The following is a 19,169-nucleotide window of genomic DNA, read 5'->3' on the forward strand; positions in this document are numbered from 1 at the left end:
GGCATGAAAATTAAAGCTGTCAATGCACAATGCAGAACATATGCTTTAATCACATAGCTGCTGTATTGATTTCATGCACCAGTAGTATGAGGGGCAACAGGACCATCAGCTGGACAGTGAAGGAGAAGTCTAACCAAGTACACTTTTTCCTTGATGGAAATGAGACTTAGTTTAATCAAGAAGATGAAGACAGACTTGCACAAGATTCCACATGTATCAGGAATAGGCTGGTAACACTGGGCAAATCTGACTCACTTTGCTTTATCTCAATGACAGTTTTAATTTTCATGATTCCCCTTAAATCATATAGGACTAACAGTGCAAGCCTCGACCTGTTTACTCAGTAGTAAGTGGTATGTTATACAATTCATAGTTCAAAGTATGGACTTTGAACAGGCCCACCAGAGTGAATTTTTTTCCCTCATTTCTTGAACCCTCGTCAGGAAGAGCAGCAAGAATGTTCAGACAATGCTTTCAACGTAACAATATTCACAATAGTAGGCATGGATTTTTGTTAGCCTTTCATGAATTACTGGCTCTGCATGCCCATTGCAATTCTTCTCACATTCCTTTTCTTTTTTTTCATGTCGTTCATGGCTCAGCTGTGGGAAAAGGAATAATTTTGAGGATTAGTAATAGGATATGGAGCATTTCACCTCTAGGTCACTGGTTTGAATCCACCCTCCTGTCAGTAGTGATTGAAAATCATTGCCATTTGATTGCTTTTCGGTGGCCTATCTGACATGAGCTGGTGGTCCCAGTCTAGATCCTAATAGATGGGTGCCCACATCTATCTTCCGCCTCAGAATTACCTGGCGGGTTCAGTCTGAGCAAAAACCACAGTGTAAGAGGCTGTTGCTTCAATTTTGGAGCTGGTCCAAGCCTGTCAGGAAAGGTTGTTGTTGTTGTTCTTTTTCATGTCTGCCTTCAGACAAAGGAATCCCTGAGCCAAATCTGGAAGCTCTTACTTAGAATGCATTCCTATGGGATGATTTGGCCATGTGATGACTGCAGATGCCATTTGATCATCTGAAAACATGTGGAACTGCTGCCATCTTCCACATGATCTCTTTACAACCCAACAGTCAGTAAAAACAAGCCACAGTTGATTGCAATCAGCCCATCTCAGTTTAGGTATCACTGGATGTAACATACTAATTCATCATCCTCAGTTTTAATTCAGTACAAAACATCCACAAAATGACAAAGGCAAGCGCAACTGGGTGCCATATGATTGTTTTAGACTATAATTCTTGCTTCAGCACATGAGACACTTCACTATTAATTGAATCAGGGAGACACATGGGGAAAAAACAGTGTACCACTGAGGAGTTGGTGGGAATAATGTGCTGGATAATAAGAAAGAAGAACCTAAGATCACCAGTGCAAGATAGAAGTCACAAAATCTTTCTTGTTTATCACTGAGGTTTTCCATCCCCCCCTTTGTCAATTTGCACTCTGCCTACAGAGGAATACAGAAACACATTTTCAATTACCATTGGGTGACAATAGAACAGCAATGTCAGTGCTTCCCTTCCCCCAAAACAACATGTTATTTCTTGGATTGCAAAGGGGTCTATTTATAGATAGTTGCAGAAGAGCTTCTTACAAATGCTTTTTATTTTCAACAACACAATACTCCAGTTATTGGAACAGTGGGGTTCGTGAAACATTTAAGAGAGAAAAATATTTCTTTGGAAGATAGTAACAAAGGAAATGTCCCTCGTAGATGAAAGTAAGATGTGGGGGTTTCTGTGCTTTTCTGTTCACAAATGTATAATGGTCTTTGGTTTCGCTCGGACAGTGTCTGTCATCATGACCATCGGGATAGAGGCTGCTGGCAGAGAAACTCAATGGACAATAATAATAAAAAACCTCAGAAACTTTAGAATCATCCTAGAAACCATTTCCCCCCAGTTCTCTCAAAGCAAACTGGGCCTCCACAGAACTCTCCTATCTCTCAGCTCCTGCCATTTGTTCATGTATCTGCTTCCCTCTTTCCTCAAAATCTAGAAATGTTGCGGGTGTGTGGGTGTGTGGATCTCATACTCTTCAAGCCACACTGTCATTTTTAAACATTTTTTTAAAAAAATGTGTTATTCTGTAAGGTCAGGACTGGGGAAGCTGTGACTTTTTCAGATGTTGTTGGAGTCCCATGTCCCATCATCCCAGGCCAACATAGGCAATGTTCAGGAATGACAGGAGTTGAAATCCAACAGCACCTGCACTACGGATTCCCCAGCACAATTTCATATTTGCATTAGTATGACAGTAGCAGAACACAGATGACACACACCCCACAGACACACACACATTCAAATAATGTATCAGAGCAGTGGAAGCTAACTCTGTTCCCTGCTACAGCTGAGCCCAGCATCTATACTCCTCACCCTCTATGTGTTGCTCAGCATTTGTGAGAAATGGCTGTACACAAATACCAACATATGCACAACTTCTCCGATCAGCTTTGGTTGCAATGTTCCACACACACAGTGCCATGAGTAGTGATGCTGGAGCACTACAGCAATTGTTTAGTTCTGTCTAACTAACCCATTTTTATTACAGTGTGGCAATGCATGGGATCAAGCTATACATTCAAAACCTTCCTTCTGGTACAGGGAGTGTGCTGGTTGAAATGCACTTCAGAACGGAAAGAAAAAGTGACAACAGTCTATATAACGGAGTTTGGCCCTAATGAAAATGGACTGAAGGTAGGTAAATCAATTAGGAGCAAAATTTAATTATTATGCTTTAAACCATAATATGCCATTATCCTGTCCATCACACTCAGTGAGTTTCTAATGTACCCGTTGGGTTGAACAAGCACCCTTTAGTTTCATTTTCACTGTTGCAGACTGCTGGCTGTGGTGTTAGCACTGCTACCCTGCTGCAATTCGATACACCATACACTAAAATCCTGGCATGAAAAAATGAATTACAGACTTGCTAGTTCATGATCAATTGATATTGTACCATATATTCTGTGACTGAACAGGTCCCCCATAAAGTAGCAGTAATTTACCTACAGAAAACCAAACAGTTGTTCTCCTCATTACAGTCATACCTTGGGATAAATACGCTTCAGGATAAGTATTTTCGGGTTGCACTCCGTGGGGACCCAGATATAACGGAGCGTGCTACTTCCGGGTTTTGCTGCTCGCGCATGCGCAGATGGTCAAAATGACATCACGCACATGCGCGGATGCGGCGAAATGTGACTTGCGCATGCGCAGTCGCATCTTACGTTCTGTTCAGGATGTGAACGGGGCTCCAGAACGGATCCTGTTCGCATCCCGAGGTATCACTGTATACTTAAACGTAGTGTTGCGCAGCAATGGGGGTCTTGGTCCTTAAACTTTAATTTCCAATATTACTCTGGAAAATGCTTCTAAGCAATCAAGAACAAAGAGACTTTATGTAATGCCTGTTTCTACATCGTGAACATTTAAGATCTTTGCAAAGTCTATAACTTCCTAGGGAAAAGAGATAATGGCCTTTCCCCACAAAACTTTTTTTTTTTTAATTGTGCAGATCAACACTATAAACTACACATTCAGGGATAAAATATGTTATTCTGATTAGCTAAGGTTTGGCACGATGGTTTTTAAAAACTACACTAAATTATCTCCCCTACCCTGTTCTCTTCTCTCATTCCATTAACCTTACTATTGCAAAGCACTTTAATTTTGTATAAATAGCTTTTCTGCGTTTTGCCTGCTAGTTTTTGACGTACCTTCAGTTTTTTAAGCTTCACCTGTGGAGTAATTTTTTTTTGTTTTAAACCACAAAATGTTTTATAAATTGTTCCAGAAAAATAGCTTTTCTCCTTTTTAATGTTTTTAAAGAGTGCCATTTGAATGTGTTTTTCCTTTGAAAAGAGAAAGTACTAAACCTTAGTAGAAACATGCCATGGTTTTGCTGATTTTGCTGGTTGAGTCTCTAATGTGGAAAATTAATTCAAAAATAATTGTTGAAACAACTTTATTTATTCCCCGTCATAATTTTTAGGAAATTGGAAAGGTAGCTATGAATTCTTTTCAATTAGGAAATCAATTTTATCCCCCAGCATCCCAAAGAAAACATTTTGGATTTTTATAGAAATAAAGGGTGGTTCACAGAACCCTTGGGCACTTAATAATGTAGATGCTTATATTATTTTATGGCAGTGACAGGGAACAGGTTGTTGTCTCCAGAGGCCACTATTATTCAGAGCAAACTAGCATCAGCACTGAGTGACAAGGAGCTAGCTGACAAAGAGGCACAAGTGTCCCAGGTACCCTTCTGTTCATTAACTTATTCCGTCAATTACAATAAAACATAGAGCATAACTCTCTCCAACATGCAAATAAGTGTGACATGCTGAGTTTGGACACTGTGGTTTTTTCTGTACTTTCTGCTTCCACCACTTGGTGGAGTATATTATTTTCTATACAGCTTTTTAGATAGCTACCGTATTTTTTGCTCTATAAGACTCGCTTTTTCCCTCCTGAAAAGTAAGGGGAAATGTGTGTGCGTCTTATGGAGCAAATGCAGGCTGCGCAGCTATCCCAGAAGCCAGAACAACAAGAGGGATTGCTTCTTTCACTGCGCAGCGATCCCTCTTGCTGTTCTGGCTTCTGAGATTCAGAATATTTTTCTTCTTGTTATCCTCCTCCAAAACCAAGGTGCGTCTTGTGGTCTGGTGCGTCTTATAGAGCGAAAAATACGGTATACAATGAATTCTTAATGAGTCATCTTTAGCTCCTGCATTATTATTATTATTATTATTATTATTATTATTATTTTATATCCTGCCTTTTCCCCAATGTAAGGCATCTTACACAGATTAAAACAACACAGATGAAATACAGAAACATATAAAAGAAAATAGTTAAAAAGTAATTAAAGTATAGTAGAATCAAAACAATATAAAAACAAATCTATTAAAATACAGATAGTACAAACAGTGCAATACTGTTAAAAACGCTTTCCTTAAAAACAGTCTGTTCTTAAAAACCTGTCGGAATAAAATGGTCTTCACCTGCTGGCAGAAGGACAACAAGGAAAGAGACAGTCTAGTTTCTCTAGGAAGGAAGTTCCAAAGGTTGGGAGAAGCCACTGAGAAGGTCATCTTTCGTGTCCTCACCAGACATGCCTGTGAGGGTGGTGGGACTGAGAGAAAGGCCTCCCTTGAAGATCTCAAAACCTGGGCAGGTCAGTATGGGACAAAATGTTCCTTCAGATAGTTTGGACCTAAGTGGTATAGGGCTTTATAAATCATAACCAGCACGTTGAGTTGTGCCAGACAGGTAGCCAGTCGAGCCGTTGTAACAAGGGAGTTGTATGTTCTCTATAACCAGTCCCAGTCAACAGTTTGGCTGCATTCATTTTGGGCCAGTTGGTGTTTCCGAGCACATTAGTGTAATCCAAACAAGACTTGTGTCACTTGGGCCAGATCAGACATCTCCAGGAATGGAAGCAGCTGGTGTACCAGCTTTAGCTGCAACAGCACTTCTGGCATCCAGGCTCAGAGCAAAATCCAGAAGTACAACCAAACTGCAAATCTGCATCTTCAGGTTTAAAGATGTTGCCCCAGCCAGGAGAATCTCTACTCCCCATTCTGACTTCCAACCAAGAACAACGCTGTCTGGTAAGAAACATATTAACGCATCTTTGCAGTGTTCATTTACATTTTGCATTTTCCATTTGGGGTGGGTGGATTCTTTTAACACCCACCCACACTTGTTGTGTAGTAGTAGTTGAGAAGCCCACCACAGGAAAGATGCACCGTGGTTGGTAGGGGGAAAGGAAGGGCAAACTATGGAAATTCCAAAGACTAGAAAACTAGAGATGAGCAGGAAAAGGGAAGGGGAAAACAGAAGCTCTTTAGGGGTGTTATGTATGCAGGCATTGTAGGCCAAAGCCAGACTGTATGCATGCAATGCAGGCCTAGGCCTTCAGGCTTCCTGGAGCTCAGGAGCTTCATCTGCATAGGGCCATTGTTGCGATTTGCTAATTCTTATGTACTGAAGTTCTCACCATGGGCCAGCAGGGGGATACTGTAGATAGTTTTCACTCAGGTCCGCATATGCAAATAAGGAATTGAAAGTGACATTCAGTGATTGGATAGTTACAGAAAGTTGTTACTGTTGCTTTGTAGTTGAGCTCTATATAGGCAGGTTGGCTGAACCCTTCAGCCCTGTTCTGTTCTGGCCTGTGAATAAACAAGAGCTGTCTGAAGAATCACTGTGTCTGATATGTTCACCCACAACTTAACACTAATTGCAGCTAATTTCACAGGCAGTGTGTGTATTTTGACAGGGCCGGTTTAAGGCATATATACTGTTTGCCCCTGTTTGTTACTCTTGTTCTTCTTGTTCCTGATATTTCAATAAATCCTTTTTGAGCCGAATCTTGGTCTTGGATCATGCTTGAATGCACCTGCACTTCAAGGACCCCAAGAGTTTCTATCACCTAGTGCTGCTAGAGAAAGAAAGAAAGAAAGAAAGAAAGAAAGAAAGAAAGAAAGAAAGAAAGAAAGCTAGTTAGCTCACTCTGAAGACTTTGCTGACTGTGGGTCTGGTACAACAGAAGCCACCGTCCCTTTCTCTCATGGCCCTGTTTCCGGCCAAGTGATGGAAAGTTTTATTGGTTTTATTGAGAAATAGGGTTCAATTTTGGTTTTCTAATTGATAAAACATGTACTTTTTGTAGTAACAATCTTGTTTCATATTGTATGGGAGTGATATTTATGTTGAATTGTTTCTTTAAATGTAAAGGTTCATCATTGTTTCACCCGATGTGTATATCTTTAAGGGGCCAGAGCAAGGGCCAGAGCCAAATAACGAGACCCAGTCTTACAGCTGTGAAACATAGCAGGTGCTGCTGAGTTGTGTTAATCAAGCTGTGTCAGGAATTGGGTGTAGTATATAAGGAGCAGCACCTAGCTCTGCCATTACCCTGGGGGATGGGTTGGTGGTTGGGTCATGTTTGTTTGTTAATGTATTTAGTGTAAAATGAGTTTTTGTTTTTGTAATTAAAACCTTGTTTAAGTTATTTTTGAGTCCCTTTTTAATACATGGTCTCCCCAGCAAGCTCTCTGCAGTGCTACCATACTGCAAAAAGCCAACAATTTTTCACATAAGTCTCTAGGCATCAGGCAAAAATGTTTCTCTAGAAGCAGGTCTTGGGCTGATTATATGGCCTTTTAAATGTGTTTGTGGGAGAGGAGGCTATTGGTTTGTTCTGGTTTTGTTTTTATAATGTATTTTGTATTTTTATGCTGTGAACCACCCTGTGATCTTCAGATCAAGGGTGGTATATGAATTTAAATACTACTAATACTGATACTACTAGACATGCTTTAATTGGCTTGTAAACATTCTGTAGGTTTTGTATAATATTTTATGTCATGGATTATAAGATGATACTAATACAGATATAGTTTATGTTTAGTTTAAATTATTATGTGTGTGAATTGTTCCTTATATTTTAGTTTCTCTGATGAAGGCAATACCAAAACACATGATGAAGTATTGGGATTAGGAACTACTTAAAACATTTTTCTGTACATTTAGCAGTGCAGTCCCATATATGCTTACCTAGAAATAAGTCCTAATAATGGGATTTACTCCTAGGTAGATGTGGATAAGATTGCACTGTTAAAAACATTTTTGCTCCTCTATTTGGCTTCACTTTTTTGTTCTGTTTTTCATATTGGCCCTCTGGGTTTTCTTCTCCAAAGATCATTTTGAACAAAACATAACAGAGAGCATTGCTGCTAAGGTTCAGATAATCCACTGCATCAAATAAATGGATTTAAACTCCCATAATAAAAATGAGAGGAATTTTCTGTAGCTCATGTTTATAAAATCTGATAATGGAAGGTGGTATGGCATATTACACATTAAGAATATATGTGAGCATGTAATTTCATTTTCAGTATACCAGGTGTTCCCTGAGTTGTAGAACTGTTTTAATTTCAAAGAAGGGTAAAATTTAGTTTGAAATTGTTTAAACGAAAGTACCTGCCCTTTCACTTTATTGGTTCCCTCCTTCTTATTTAATTATCCTTATATCTGAAACCACAAGCCTGCTATTTCACCACTTGTTTAAAGAGAGCAGAAAAAAAGCCCAGAAGATTTGCACTGGGAATATGAAGTCAAGGAGTTTATGGAATTGAAAGGATTTTGATTTCTTTCCTAAGCCATCTTTACATTTGATGGCAAAGGGTTAACTGTAAGCAGTAATGTCTGTGATGGAGATCTAGTTTCTCTCCCCTCTCCTCTCTAATAAATATGATGAAGTTATTGGGCTTGGGGATTCTCTGCCTCCCACCCTGCAGTATAGGATTTTTATTTTTTGCCTCATACAAGTTGAGTTAAAAACACCTTTAAAATCTGAAGAGTTTGGTCAAGTGGGAAGAATGTAGACAGGCTCACTCATGCGTGAAAGTCTTCTAATGGAACTCAAATATAAATGTAATTGGCTAGTGCCCAAAGTGCAAAAAAGATGTGTAATTTCCATTGTAAGATCAGGGCTAATAAATGAGAAGACAAATCAGAAGGACAGGTTTCACAGAAGCTAAGAAAGTCATGTGAAAGCTTTATAACTCCCTTGTACTGAGGAGTAGCACTCAGGCATCCCATATAGAAAAAGCATAGCATGAAGACATGGTTTAATCTAAACAAAATGCAGAGCCACAACTTAATTGTGATATTGTATTTGGGAAAGATACGTGAATGAGCAGAAATGCTGGATCAGGACTTAAGATTCTCCCCCCACCCCAAAGTTTGCATTATTTCCAATGTGGTTAAATGTGAGGATTTGGAAAAAAACACAAAAAAGAGGTGGTCTGTAGCCATAAATGTTACGTTGTGGGTGAACATATCAGACGACACAGTGATTCTTCAAACAGCTCTTGTTTATTCACAGGCCAGAACAGAACTGAACTGAAGGTTTCTGTCAGCCTGCTTATATAGAGCTCCAGTACAACGTAACTGTAACAACTTTCTGTAACTATCCAATCACTGAACGTCACTTTCGATCCCTTATTTGCATATGTGGACCTGAACTATCTACAGTATTCCCCTGCTGGCCCAGGGTGAGAACTTCAGTACATAACAATAAACATGCAAAGAAAAATATAAATGGAGAAGCTGCCATGTATGTATAGATTTTTGTGGGAGAAGATGCAAAATGCATTGCTTATTATAGTTTTCTTTCTGGGATAAAAAACACCAAGTGGAAAGTGAAGGTATATATGCTAGTAGGTATTTTAAAGATTTCGTCTGGTGATTTATTTTTTTACATTTGTACCCCACTTTTCTATGATAAATTAAGCTCAAAGAAATGGAGTGTAGCATTTAAATTCATTGAGGTATTTTACATTATGTTTCCATAGAGATATATATATATATATATATATATATAGTTCTTTGACTCTGTAAGCCCTGGTCCATTCCCAGCATACAAGGTTGCATTGGTTGCTTTCTGGCTGTATACAAACCAGTCCCATCCCATAATATTAATTCTGTGTGGTTCCTGCTGATTCTAGACATCCTTGTTCCTTAGTCATGGGAGGGAAACTACCGGTATCTACTGCTTTCTAGTTTCAGCTTTTATTTTTGTACTATTTCTCAAGTGGCAAAAACTAAGAAGATGCATGTGCTTAAACTATACAGTGTGCAGAAGTGTGCAGCTCCCATTTTAGTATTGGACATAAACACAACTTCGCTTGCACAAGAGAAAGGCATTTATACATTTGAGGCTGCTAGCCTACCCATGCTACCCACGATTATGTAAATTTAATAGATATGCCAACCAGCACAATTTTATATGTTAAGTTATAAATGATGGATTTTACGGTGTTGAAGCAGTAAAATGCATTTAGGTTTGATAAGTAAGCATTGCATATGTTTCCATTTCCTCCCAGATGCCCCACCCTGACTCTGGGTTTTCTTCATACCAGATGTATTAAGGCCTACTTAAGGCTGACCTACAAAATTTTCAAACTGCATGCATTGGCTTTTGTCTATGTACTTGTGACACAATACTCACAGATAATGAGCATGGGATTTTCCTTACACAGAAATTATAGCAAAGTAGGAGAAACGTTTTGTGTTAAGAGTAGCATAGAGTGATGCTGATTAAAGGGAAATTTGTTTGAGTTTCTAATTATGAAATCTGAAGAAGCCAAAAAGGTGTAAATAGTAACCATTTATACAGAATGTAAATTTTTCAAGAAAAAGACGTGCCGGAACTCACCATGAACGCCTCCCCTAGTTCTCTTATAATGGCAATGGTGCCCACCTGAGAGGTGCCAGATGTGAGTTGCAGCTTAAAAAAAGCTCTGCATTTACACAAACTCCAGGGGGTATTTGCATATCACTAAAAAAACCACCCTGCAGCATTTGTTCACTATGTGTGACAGTTAGCTGGACAGCAGTACAGGGGTATCTCGGTTTAAGAACAGCCCTGTTTACGAACTATTCAGTTTACGAACTCCGCAAAACCAGAAGTAGTGTCCTAGTTTGAGAACTTTACCTTGGTCTAAGAACGGAATCCGAACAGTGGAAGGGCACCAGCAGCGGGAGGCCTTATTAGGGAAAGCGCGCCTCGGTTTAAGAATGGTTTTGGTTTAAGAACGGACTTCCAGAACGAATTAAGTTCATAAACCGAGGTATCACTGTATAATGCCTTGAAGTAACATGCTAGTATTTGTTTGAATATCAACAAGTAGAACGATTGCTGGTGCTTCTATTATTATTATTATTATTATTATTATTATTATTATTATTATTATTATTATTGCCAGCAGTGGTTCACTAGCTTTGGATGTCCAGAAATGACAGAGCAAATGCTCTGAGGTTGGTGGGTGTAAATAAGCTGAGTATTTGTTCCGGTATGGCTTAGGGTGAATCAATTTTTCATTTATTTTCCTATATATCTCCCCTCTCTGTTGCTTTATTTGTAGATGACTTTTAAAAATTGCCTTTATATATTTTTCTCATAAGTATTTCCACAATCAGTCTTCAAAGAAGTACCCACAATATATTCCCAGATCCATTCAGGATTACATTGACTACGTTGCACAAACCATTTCCCCCCTAATTTCTTTTGATCATATTAAAAGTCAAAATCTAATTTCCTAATAGGTGTCCACAAGGCTCAAAGGTCCCTTCAGTTCTTAGTTCTGCAGACTAACAGCCATGACTATGCATGTTAATTGTTTTGGCTTGAGCTATTCACCTGAATATAGCCTTAAAGAGACAGGGTTAAGATGTATGTTTCTGTTGCTCCTCTTAACTTTACAGGTTATAAAGCATAAATTATAGACAGATCAACTTGACTCTGCCACATCAATCAGTAATGCAAATTGACATGAGGACACGTCGAGCTGATTTTACAGGCTAACCAAGAAGTTATGAAGGAAGTCAAGGGCAAACTGGGAGGTAGGATTTCGTGCTCAATTTAGTTCTAATACATGAGTGGGTCCATTTTACAATTAATACTCTTTTTCGGGGGCAGGGAACCTTTTCAGCCCAAGGGCCATAATCCATTCTGAGCAACATAACAGGGGCCGCATGTTGATGGGGCCAGAGGCAGAAGTAGGCAGAGCCATAAATAATTACCGTATTTTTCGCCCTATAGGACGCACTTTTTCCCCTCCAAAAATGAAGGGGAAATGTGTGTGCGTCTTATGGGGCGAATGCAGGCTTTCGCTGAAGCCTGGAGAGCGAGAGGGGTCGGTATGCACCGACCCCTCTCATTCTCCAGGCTTCAGGAGAGCCCCAGCGCCAGCCCCACAAGGTCGGGGGGCAGCGGGGAGGCGGAACGCCGCCATCCCGCTGTCTCCTGATGTGGTTTGGAGGCTGACGGCGGGGAGACGCGTGCTTCTCCCCGCTGCCAGCCCCACAAGCTCCGGGGACAGCGGGGAGACGCAGCGCGTCTTCCCGCTGTTCCCGGACCTGGCCTGAAGGCGGGCGGCGGGGAGAAGTGCGCTTCTCCCTGCTGCCGGCCGGCCAGCTCCGGGGATAGCAGGGAGGTGCAGCACGTCTTCCCGCTGTCCCCAGACCTGGTCTGAAGGCTGGTGGTGGGGAGAAGAGCGTTTCTCCCCGCTGCCAGCCCCACAAGCGCCTGGGGGGGGATAATTTTTTTTCTTTATTTCCCCCCAAAAAAACTTGGTGCGTCCTATGGGCCGGTGCGTTCTATGGGGCGAAAAATACGGTATATTAATTTTACCTTTGTACGGTAGGCTAGCTTCCACACACACCCTTCTCTCGATCCTTCACCCAGGCAATCAGTCATTATTAGAATTCAAGGACACATTCCAGCACGGGTAGAGGGTGGGGAGCTGCCCCGCTATATCAAATAAAACAATCAAAATACTTAACTGACAATTCACTTCGGTTCTCCTCCCCCTAACAAAAATCCTGGCTACGTCCATGCATTCTAGTCAGGCAAAAACACTCAAGGAGGATGCACAGCAAGGCTAGTGCAGGGTTTGGCAGTGGTAAGAGGGGAAGGCATGGGTGTGAAGCTTGGGCAGAGTCCTGAGGATCAGACAGAGACATTTGTCCAGGAGCCTGAGTTTCTCCACCCCCTACTTTAATTTCTGGATGGATAGTTGAGTATTCTTTATTGCTTTGTTGGTTTGGTGAAACCACGAAAAGCCAGCCTAGTGCCTTGTACAGGGCGTTGGTTATGCTGTTACTCATGGCAGCTAAATGGAAATAGCGAGATGTGCAAAGAAACTGCCAAAGAAAGCACCGAAGTTAAGAGATACTACAAGTGAGATTCACAACAAGATGTTGTAATCCTAGTGTGCATGCGCTGCCTGAATACATCACAGCCGGGGATGAAAAACAAAGTAATCGGTCATTACTTTGTGTGGAAATTTTATTTACTTACTTAGTTTTTGAAAATTTAAAAGTGCAATCAGTCTGCATGCACGTCAATGGAGCAAGAGGTTTACTGAGTGCTTCATTTGGCCAGTGAGGGAAATGTAAGTAGATTGACATTTGCTACAACCTGAGAGGTGTGGGGGATTTTTAACTGGGTATCAGCCTCTCCTCTGACCTGCGGTATGAAGAATGAACTGGGAACTGGAGTTTATCCCTCACAGAGCTACAATTCCCATCAACCCTTAACAATTTACAGTGCCCAGAATTCTTGCAGGGGGGAAATGTGCTTTGAATTTATTATTTATTACATTTGTATGCCAGGGACACGGGTGGCGCTGTGGGTTAAAGCCTCAGTGCCTAGGGCTTGCCGATCAAAAGGTCGGCGGTTCGAATCCCCGTGGCGGGGTGCGCTCCCGCTGTTCGGTCCCAGCGCCTGCCAACCTAGCAGTTCGAAAGCACCCCTGGGTGCAAGTAGATAAATAGGGACCGCTTACCAGCGGGAAGGTAAACGGCGTTTCCGTGTGCGGCTCTGGCTCGCCAGAGCAGCGATGTCACGCTGGCCACGTGACCCGGAAGTGTCTTCGGACAGCGCTGGCCCTCGGCCTCTTTGAGTGAGATGGGCGCACAACCCTAGAGTCTGTCAAGACTGGCCCGAACGGGCAGGGGTACCTTTACCTTTACCTTTATTACATTTGTATGCCAGCTTTATCTTCCAGGGAGCTCAAAGTGGTGTACATGGTTCTCCTCCTCCCCATTTCATCCTCACAACAACCCTGTGTGGTAGGTCAGGCTAAGAGATGGTGACTGGCCCAAGGTCACCCAGTGAGTTTCGTGGCTGCGTGGGGTTTCGAACCTTGGTCTCCCAGGTCCTCGTCCAACACTCTAACCATTACACTGCACTGGCTCTCCTGCAATAAGAAAATCCAGAATTTGCTTTAAAAGTCCCGTATTATTCACTTTATAAGATGTACCGGACCATAATACACACCTAGTTTTAGAGGAGGAGAACAAGAAAAAAAATGTTCTCTCCATCTCTGCTCAGCGCCTCTCCAGCAAAGCGGGAGGAGAAATGGAAGGGGCTCCGTTTCTCTTCCCGCTTCGCTGAAGAGCTGCTGCACAGCTCTCCCTCTCTGTGCAGCGCCCCTTCAGTGAAGCAGCAGGAGAAACGGAGCCCCTTCCATTTCTCCTCCCGCTTCGCTGAAGGGGCGCTGCGCAGAGAGGGAAAGCTGCGCAGCGGCTCTCCAGCGAAGCGAAGCCAGGAGAGCAAGAGGGATCAATCCCTCTTGCTCTCCTGGCTTTAGCGAAAGCCTCCGGAGTGCAGCAGGAGGAGCGCTCCGCTGCGCTCCGGAGGCTTCGGGCGGGTTTCCTGGCTTCAGCGAAAGCTGTGCAGCCTGCATTCGCTCCATAAGACACACACACATTTCCTCTTACTTTTTAGGAGGGGGAAAGTGCGTCTTAAAGAGCGAAAAATATGGTATTCTGTGTACGCAGCCTTAGACGGTGGAGTTCAGGATTCTAGCCATCAAAACTGTGTACCCAACCTTTAAGCACCTTGAACATGCAGAAGTAAGCTCCATAGATTTATGTCCAGTGGACACTTGTGGAAGTATAGTTAGGATCACAACCATACCATGTTCTTTATCGCTATAGTTAGGCTCTTAAGAATTGGTTTCTAATTTTAACGATATATTACTGTTGTTGATATGGTTGGCTTTACCTAATTATGTGGTTGTGTGAAATTTTGTTTAGACTTTTTCTGCCATTTTTGTGTCTAAAGGATAAAAAGAGAGCATTTAAGGCAATATAAAATGCTGTGTTTCAGTCGTGGGTGAAGAAACGATTGCATATTATTTCACTGTAATTTGCAACGAATCCCATGATCTTTTAGGATAATGGTTATTATAGCAAATCTGACATGATAATGCAAACATGCACGGACAATAAAGATGAGATTGCTTGGAGGACTGAAACAGGTTTTCCTGTTTAATGCTGCATTCAGGTTGGCTTAGTTTTTACTTTAAGTATAGCAAATGAAAGTAATTGCATAAATGTGTGAGAGAGAAAAATACATAAATGTTCTGTGATCAGAAGTAGTTTAAGAGCTGTGGTTCCCCTTCCCGCCCACCCCCTGAGCAAATGAATGCTCTGGAAGATAACATCTTATCATCAAATGACTATCCAATGAAGCACATTGCCACTCTTCAATAGGGAAAAGAACTTACACCCTGGACCCTCTTAACTTGTGAGAACTTTCCCCTCTCCTCTGTGCTGTTTGATTGCATTTCCTCAATGAATATTTTAAAACTCTCTGCTGTAGAAAATAACACAGAATTAATGCCACCTCTCCACCCTCCCCACTCATGTGATTATTTAATGTCTCTGGTATTAGGGGGAAGCCGTCCCCTCTCTGGTTTCTGCTGGGCTGTGGGCCATCAAATAAATTCTCCTTTGTCCATATGTAAAATAGCTAACGGTTATAGCTTCTGTACATAATGGAGCCATTAGCCAGTAATCTGCCCCGCTCTGCCAACTGATTTTCTCAGACGAGTATACATGAGTTCGTGTTCATCTGCCACATAGGCCTGGCTATTTTGTTACCCTTGAATATCCAAAGGTACCTCAAAATGTAATGGCTTGCTCTATTATGCCTCTGTTGGATGCGATTATTCATAATGGGATTACATGCTGGTGTGGCTGCACTTGGATTTCCAACTCCTTTTGCATTCCGGCATTAGAACTTACACAAATATGATTCATGATCCTGCATAATGCATAAATAAAATGCTTTTGATTTGATAATGTGTATCTGATCTACACTGATTATGCTCAGCGTTGCTATTGTACAGCCTAAGCTCCTCTTAGTATTTGCCAATTCACAAACACAGCAGATATTGTAAATGGGTTTTGAAATCCTTTGTAAATATCCTATCTGACTGCACTACTGGTAATAATTCTGTAGATATTTTTGATAACACCTCTCATTTCAAAGGCTACCAGAATTACAATGTGCTGTGGGGAGGCTGGCATTTTTCACATAGAGAAATATTTTTTTTAGTGTGATAGTGAAGATGCTGTGTGTATATGAACATATCCACACACATGTGCAAAGAAGCTTCTTATAGAGCCATTTTTTAAGAGGCTCGCTTTTCAGGACTGAACAATTACTCAGGTTTGATAGTTTAATACAGGAAATACTGAGAAGCCTTATTTTAAAGGTCTACTTTAGCTGCAACAACAGGACAGGTAGTAGTTTCTAGCATCACATTCTATGCCTTGCAAGAGCAGAGAGTCATGGAAGTCTGTCCATACTGCTGCACCAACAAATGGGCTTAGAATGCTGCATGATACTGTTATATGAACACCCAGTCGGGCATTCTGAATAGGGAAAGAATCAATTTGTGAACTTGGAATTGGGATCACAACTCCTGGCCATGCTGCCCCTGTCTTCCATACACTGTGCACGCAGAACAGATCAATATGCGCAAGTCAGGGACGGCCTACTGCTGCAATCCTGAATCCTGGTCCGTGCATTGCTTTCACCCTTCGTAGAAATGATATATTCCTCCAGATGTCATTCAACTCTCATCTTTCCTAGCCATTTGTCAGGCTAGTTAGGACTGCTTGAAGTCCAACGACTCCTGAAGGCCATGGGCTCACTATCCCTGCCTTTTAAAAAATCTAAATAAAGCTATGAGTACAGAAAGGTTGAAATGGGGAAGGGGAGCAGTACAACAGTGCCAACAGCTACAGCAGCAGCACTACAAGGGCTGGAGATGGGTGCCGATTGAGCCTTTATTCTGGTGCCGAGAGCCTTCTTAATTCTAGGAAGTGCTGGGTTGGTTCTTAAGATCTGAATGTTCGTAAATATAATTGGAATGTTTCACATTGTCACGGGTGGGAAGAAATAAGCATTCATATACAAATCTGAGTAATAAGCACTGCTGGTTGCTTTCAGGAGAGAAAATAATGTAACTTCCTTTCATTCATTTAAGTGGATGTACTCTGAGTAAAACTTAGTTGAATGCCACCCTAGGCCATTAGTTTCAGCTTTCACCCCCTTCAAATTCTTAAGATCTAACTCTGGGTGACCCAGCTCTTTAATAAAGAGCTTACTCTTTCATTTTACTCACCTCATAAGGATAGTGATGGATGAACATAAAAGTGATCAAAGATGGTAAGCTGTGTTGTGTTCTAAAAGAGCAAACGGAGCACAGATATTGTTTCAGTTTTTCCCAAATAAGCAACAAGAACAACAGCATGATTGCCTTTGCCAATATCTTTTTATTCATAGTTTCTCACTTTTTTTTATTCAGAACTCAACTTGTCTGGCTCTCTGAGCCTTGTGGGCTATTACTATGCTCTTTAGCACACAACAAAGAAGTGAAGCAAGTAGAGTAAATGCATTTTTCAGTTTGCAGCACATTTTCATGGCAGGCTACACATGGGTTTTGCTAAGATGGCAGTCATGAATTTGATGCACCATAAATTGCTAGTGAATTAGGACCCTAAGGGTTGTTTAAATATTGCAATAATCATCTTGTCAGGCAAAGCCCCAAATTCTACTCATAGTAAGCTGACGCTTATCGGGACTGGCACAATAGAAGGTTATTTAATTTGGATCATGCTGGATTGGAAAACTGGCATCAGCAAGAGAGAAATGACCCAAATTGGAAACATTCGTTGTAATGGGAGCCAGAGGGGGAGAAAAACCTACAAAGCACATGAAATGCACACACATTACTTGGTTGTGTAGTCTTCAGTTTATTACATAGACACAAAATAGTGGGTGGGATTCTTAAGCATTGCTCTCATTCGGCTCATGTTAAAGTCATTTGGAGTTTTGGCTCTGGCTTCACATTGGGCTTCAACTGGGCTTTATTTCAGAGAGCTGGCATTTATTTTTAGCACTGCCACTTCCACAGGACCACAGAAAAAGTCAAGCTGGAAGGCACTGACTGATGTTGGTCATGAATGCATGAGTGGGATTTTACCTCCTGGAGAAGAAATTAGAGCTAGCTCTGGTATCTGCTGGGAAATGACATTGTTTAACACCACCACCAGAACAATAGTAACTGAAACCAAAGGAGCATAATTAATCCTATATTCCTAAAGAGCTCAGATTGAACCATTTCTCAAGGTTGACCTAAGGCATTTTGCTGTCTGGAGCATAATGTAAGATGGCAGCGTCCGCAAACAGAAACCAACCAGATGGGCCGTTGAGACTTATTTCAGTGGGATAGCAGGCTAGTTTAGGGAGTACAGGCTGTACCATGTTGCACACACAGCTCCGAGTCTCCAGCTCCTTGTCACCACTGTCCACCCCCCCCCAGCATCTGCTGTTTGAGGCAGCTGCCTCACACTGCCTAATGGTAGAGCTGGGCCAACCCAGCCTATTTTCCAAATGAAAGAAGTGGCCATGGAAGTTTTTATGGGAAGGAGGTTAACAGAGGTATTCTGGCACAATTCAGAGGACCAAGGCAACTATCCTCTGTAGCTCACATGGTATCAAATGTAACTGAAAAGGAACATTCCTGTATTTTGTTATTTCTCCCTCAGGACAGAGCACACCAGATGCAGCATCCAAATCTTGGGAATTTAAATAGTCTTACGAGACAAATTGCCTAAACTGAACCAGACAAAGATTCCATCTTCTGCTCCAGCCTCTGTCTCTATCAATAGCCAACTGCATGCCACTGGAAAGCTGACTTCTCTGATAGCCAGCTGCTAGGGGCAAAGAACAAGGAATGCCTGTCTCTAGCCTATCAGAGAAGTACATTGTCTCTGAATATGGTGGCTGCATGTAGCTGTCAGCTTGTCATGGCTAATAGTCATTGATAAGCCTGTCCGCCATGAAACTGTATAATCCCTCTAAAAGGTTATCTAAGTAAAGACCATCACCAACTCGTGTGTCTCTTTAAATGTTGTATACGGCACACAAACACTGTTAGCTATGAGGCTCTGTACCTGTAGGGCAAGGGAAGAAGATAACAAGTGGTTGTGTACAGCCAGGCCAGCTGCTCTGCAAAGTGTAATAGGATTCTAGGTAGGACTGTAGATCAGCAGTTGTGGATGTAGAGTGTGATTTGTGTAAAAGTGAATGATCCTCCACTCCACGTTTTAAACAAAGGCCAGGAGCTCCAGAGATTTAGGCCCTGATGCAGTTGAAGAGAGATTTGTGGTGAGCTTGTGTCTAATGTGTGTTAAAGTTTGTTCTCAAAGTACAGTGGCACCTCAGGTAACATACGCTTCAGGTTAAAGACTCCGCTAACCCAGAAATAGTACTTC

This window comes from Podarcis tiliguerta (genome assembly GCF_965153285.1).
Source record: "Podarcis tiliguerta genome assembly, chromosome: 3".
Classification (NCBI taxonomy): Eukaryota; Metazoa; Chordata; class Lepidosauria; order Squamata; family Lacertidae; genus Podarcis; species Podarcis tiliguerta.